The sequence below is a fragment of the Triticum dicoccoides genome, chromosome 7A (assembly GCF_002162155.2).
Source record: "Triticum dicoccoides isolate Atlit2015 ecotype Zavitan chromosome 7A, WEW_v2.0, whole genome shotgun sequence".
NCBI classification, from domain to species: Eukaryota; Viridiplantae; Streptophyta; class Magnoliopsida; order Poales; family Poaceae; genus Triticum; species Triticum dicoccoides.
The window spans coordinates 19,845,988-19,850,965 of NC_041392.1; positions in this window are offsets into that span (position 1 = coordinate 19,845,988).

Sequence of the window (4,978 nt, forward strand, 5' to 3'; positions counted from 1 at the left end):
ATGTAAGAGTCATGGTGATCTTCACCTTTCCTTTTTCATTTTATCCTTTGGCAAGCCCAGCATGTTGGAAAGAACATGATATATATATATATATATATATATATATATATATATATATATATATATATATAATCTCAATGCGAAAGAACGCCACTTTATATTGCCCCGTGTGATATGAACCTTTATTATGTAGTCCGTCGCTTTTATTACTTCCACATCACAAGATCATATATAAAGCTTATTTCTCCGACACCAATCAATCATACATATTTAGAGCAATTTTTATTGCTTTGCACCGATGACAACTTACTTGAAGGATCTTACTCAATCCATAGGTAGATATGGTGGACTCTCATGGCAAAACTGGTTTAAGGGTATTTGGAAGCACAAGTAGTATCTCTACTTGGTGCTGAGAATTTGGCTAGCATGAGGGGGAAAGGCAAGCTCAACATGTTAGAGGATCCATGACAACATACTTTATCTCAGATATAAGAAAACATAACTCATCACGTTATCTTCCTTGACCAACATCAACTCTTTAGCATGTCATATTTTAATGAGTGCTCCCAATCATAAAAGACGTCAATGATAATATATCTATATGTGAAACCTCTCTTTCCTTATTACTTCCTATTAATTACAATGATCACCAAAACTATGTCTGCCAACTCCCAACAACTTTTAATCATCATACTCTTTCTATGGGAAGTCATTACTCTCAATAAGATCAATATGAACTTTTGTTTTCTTTTTATTCTGTTTCTTATTTTCTTTTATTCACTCAAGGTTATAGAAAAATAATCAAGCCCTTGACTCAACACTAATCTTTATTATATATAGCTCACAGACTCGATTACATAGAGAGATCATAAAGCAAAACTCAAAACTAGATCATGCCATAAACTTTATTCTACTAGATCAAGATACTACTAATAGGATCGAACTAAGAAAAATAGTAAAGATAGGAGTTGTGATTGTGATACGATACCGGGGCACCTCCCCCAAGCTTGGCAGTTGCCAAGGGGAGTGCCCATACCCATGTGATTATGTCTCCTTTGTCGGTGGAGAGGGTGGAGGTGTTGTCGATGATGCGGGCTTGTCCATCTTCCAAGGCATAGGCTCACCATCATAGAAGGATGATCGAGTCTCCGGGATCCTCAAATCTGCAGCCAAACTCATCATTTTAAATCTATATTCATACAGTTTTAGTTTTGTATGTCATAGATTTGGGCTTGGAGGTGCTCGATCTTCTCATGAAGCTTGAAGATGGCCTCCCCGATGTTGTCGGCATCCAACTTGTGGTTGCTAGTGAACTCCGCGATCATCATGTGTTGGAGTTGAGTCCACGTTCCACCATCCCTTGACACTTGAAAACTTGTTGCTCCACTGCTTCGAGCCTTGTCTCCACGCTTCTGGTCCCCTTTAGTCCCTCTTCATCGCGGATGTGCAGCAACCTGTCACGCAACTCAATGGTTTGAGGGTGTCGCAGCACCTCCGCGAGGTAAGGTTTGATGACTTTCTCGAAGAACTTGTCCTTGGAAGCACTTGGGGACGTCATGATAATCTAGATCTGTCAGAAAAATAGCTCGAAACAATAACAGAGGAGATTTGCGTGATACGGGAGTCAAAACCTTCGGGAGGTTATATAATGAATTTTTACTGACTAAAATACGTATCGTGCAAGAAAACGGAGTCCGGAAGGCACACGAGGTGCTCACGAGGTAGGGGGGCGCGCTCAGGGGGCTAGGGCGCGCCTTCCACCCTCGTGGGGCCCTCGTGTCCTTCCCGGACTGCCACTTATTTTTCTATTTTTCTAAATATTCCAAAACGGAGAAATATTGCCTTAAAAATTGTTTTGGAGTTGGTTTACTTACCGTACCACATACATATTCCTTTTCGGAGTCTGAAACATTCTGGAAAGTGTCCCTTATGTATTCCTTCGGGGTTACTGTTGGGGAACGTAGCATAAATTCAAAATTTTCCTACGTGTCACCAAGATCTATCTATGGAGTCATCTAGCAACGAGGGAGGAGTGGATCTACATACCCTTGTAGATCGCGTGCGGAAGCGTTCAAGAGAACGGGGTTGATGGAGTCGTACTCGTCGTGATCCAAATCACCGATGATCCTAGCGCCGAACGGACGGCACCTCCGCGTTCAACACACGTACGGAGCAACAACGTCTCCTCCTTCTTGATCCAGCAAGGGGGGAGGAGAGGTTGATGGAGATCCAGTAGCACGACGGCGTGGTGGTGGAAGTAGTGGGATTCCAACAGGGCTTCGCCAAGCGCTGCGGGAGGAGGGAGATGTGTCATGGGAGGGAGAGGGAGGCGCCAGGGCTCAGGTATGGTTGCCCTCCCTTCCCCCCCACTATATATAGGGCCAAGGGAGAGGGGGAGGGCGCAGCCTTGCCCCTTCCTCCAAGGAAGGGTGCGGCCAAGGGGGGGGGAGGAGTCCATCCTCCCCAAGGCACCTCGGAGGTGCCTTCCCCTTTTAGGACTCTCCCCTTCTCTCGTCCCTTTGGCGCATGGGCCTCTAGGGGCTGGTGCCCTTGGCCCATATAGGCCAAGGCGCACCCCCTACAGCCCATGTGGCCCCCCGGGGCAGCTGGCCCCACCCGGTGGACCCTCGGGACCCTTCCCGTGGTCCCGGTACAATACCGGTGACCCCGAAACTTGTCCCGATGGCCGAAATAGCACTTCCTATATATAATTCTTTACCTCCTGACCATTCCGGAACTCCTCGTGACGTCCAGGATATCATCCGGGACTCCGAACAACTTTTGGGTTACCGCATACTAATATCTCTATAACCCTAGCATCACCGAACCTTAAGTGTGTAGACCCTACGGGTTCGGGAGACATGCAGACATGACCGACACGTTCTCCGGTCAATAACCAACAGCGGGATCTGGATACCCATGTTGGCTCCCACATGTTCCACGATGATCTCATCGGATGAACCACGATGTCAAGGACTTAATCAATCCCGTATACAATTCCCTTTGTCTAGCGGTACGACACTTGCCCGAGATTCGATCGTCGGTATCCCGATACCTTGTTCAATCTCGTTACCGGCAAGTCTCTTTACTCGTTCCCGTAACACATCATCCCATGACCAACTCCTTGATCACATTGTGCACATTATGATGATGTCCTACCGAGTGGGCCCAGAGATACCTCTCCGTTTACACGGAGTGACAAATCCCAATCTCGATTCATGCCAACCCAACAGACACTTTCGGAAATACCCGTAGTGTACCTTTATAGCCACCCAGTTACGTTGTGATGTTTGGCACACCCAAAGCACTCCTACGGTATCCGGGAGTTGCACAATCTCATGGTCTAAGGAAATGATACTTGACATTAGAAAAGCTTTAGCATACGAACTACATGATCTTGTGCTAGGCTTAGGATTGGGTCTTTGTCCATCACATCATTCTCCTAATGATGTGATCCCGTTATCAATGACATCCAATGTCCATGGTCAGGAAACCGTAACCATCTATTGATTAACGAGCTAGTCAACTAGAGGCTTACTAGGGACATGGTGTTGTCTATGTATCCACACATGTATCTGAGTTTCCTATCAATACAATTCTAGCATGGATAATAAACGATTATCACGAACAAGGAAATATAATAATAATCAATTTATTATTGCCTCTAGGGCATATTTCCAACAGTCTCCCACTTGCACTAGAGTCAATAATCTAGTTCACATCGCCATGTGATCAACACTCACAGGTCACATCGCCATGTAACCAACATCCAAAGAGTTTACCAGAGTCAATAATCTAGTTCACATCACTATGTGATTAACACTCAATGAGTTCTGGGTTTGATCATGTTGCTTGTGAGAGAGGTTTTAGTCAACGGGTCTGAATCTTTCAGATCCGTATGTACTTCGCAAATTTCTTATGTCATCTTGTAGATGCAACTACTACGCTACATTTGGAGCTATTCCAAATAACTATTCTACTATACGAATCCAGTTTACTACTCAGAATAATCTGGATTAGTGTCAAAGTTTGCATCGGCGTAACCCTTTACGACGAACTCTTTTACCACCTCCATAATCGAGAAACATATCCTTATTCCTCTAAGGATAATTTAGACTGCTATCTGGTGATCTACTCCTAGATTACCTTTGTACCCTCTTGCCAGATATGTGGCAAGGCACATTTCAGGTGCGGTACACAGCATAGCATACTGTAGAGCCTATGTCTTAAGCATAGGGGACGACCTTCGTCCTTTCTCTCTATTCTGCCGTGGTCGAGCTTTAAGTCTTAACTTCATACCTTACAACTCAGGCAAGAACTCCTTCTTTGACTGATTCATCTTGAACACCTTCAAGATCATGTCAAGGTATGTGCTCATTTGAAAGTACCATTAAGCGTTTTGATCTATCCTCATAGATCTTGATGCTCAATGTTCAAGTAGCTTAATCCAGGCCTTCCATTGAAAAACACTTTCAAATAACCCTATATGCTTTCCAGAAATCCTATGTCATTTCTGATCCACAATATGTCAACAACATATACTCATCAGAAGTTCTATAGTGCTCCCACTCACTTCTTTGGAAATACAAGTTTCTCATAAACTTTGTATACACCCAAAATCTTTGATCATCTCATCAAAGCATACATTCCAACTCCGAGATGCTTACTCCAGTCCTTAGAAGGATTGCTGGAGCTTTGCATACTTATTAGCATCTTTCAGGAATGACAAAACCTTCCGGTTTGTATCACATACAACCTTTCCTAAAAAAAAAACATCGAGGAAACAATGTTTTTGACATCCTATCTGCAAGATTTCATAAATAATGCAGTAATCGCTAATATAATTCCAACAGACTCTTAGCATCGCTACGAGTGAGAAAGTCTCATCGTAGTCAACTCCTTGCACTTGTCGGAAAACATCTTAACGACAAGTCGAGCTTTTTAATGGTGACATTTACCATCATTGTCCGTCTTCCTT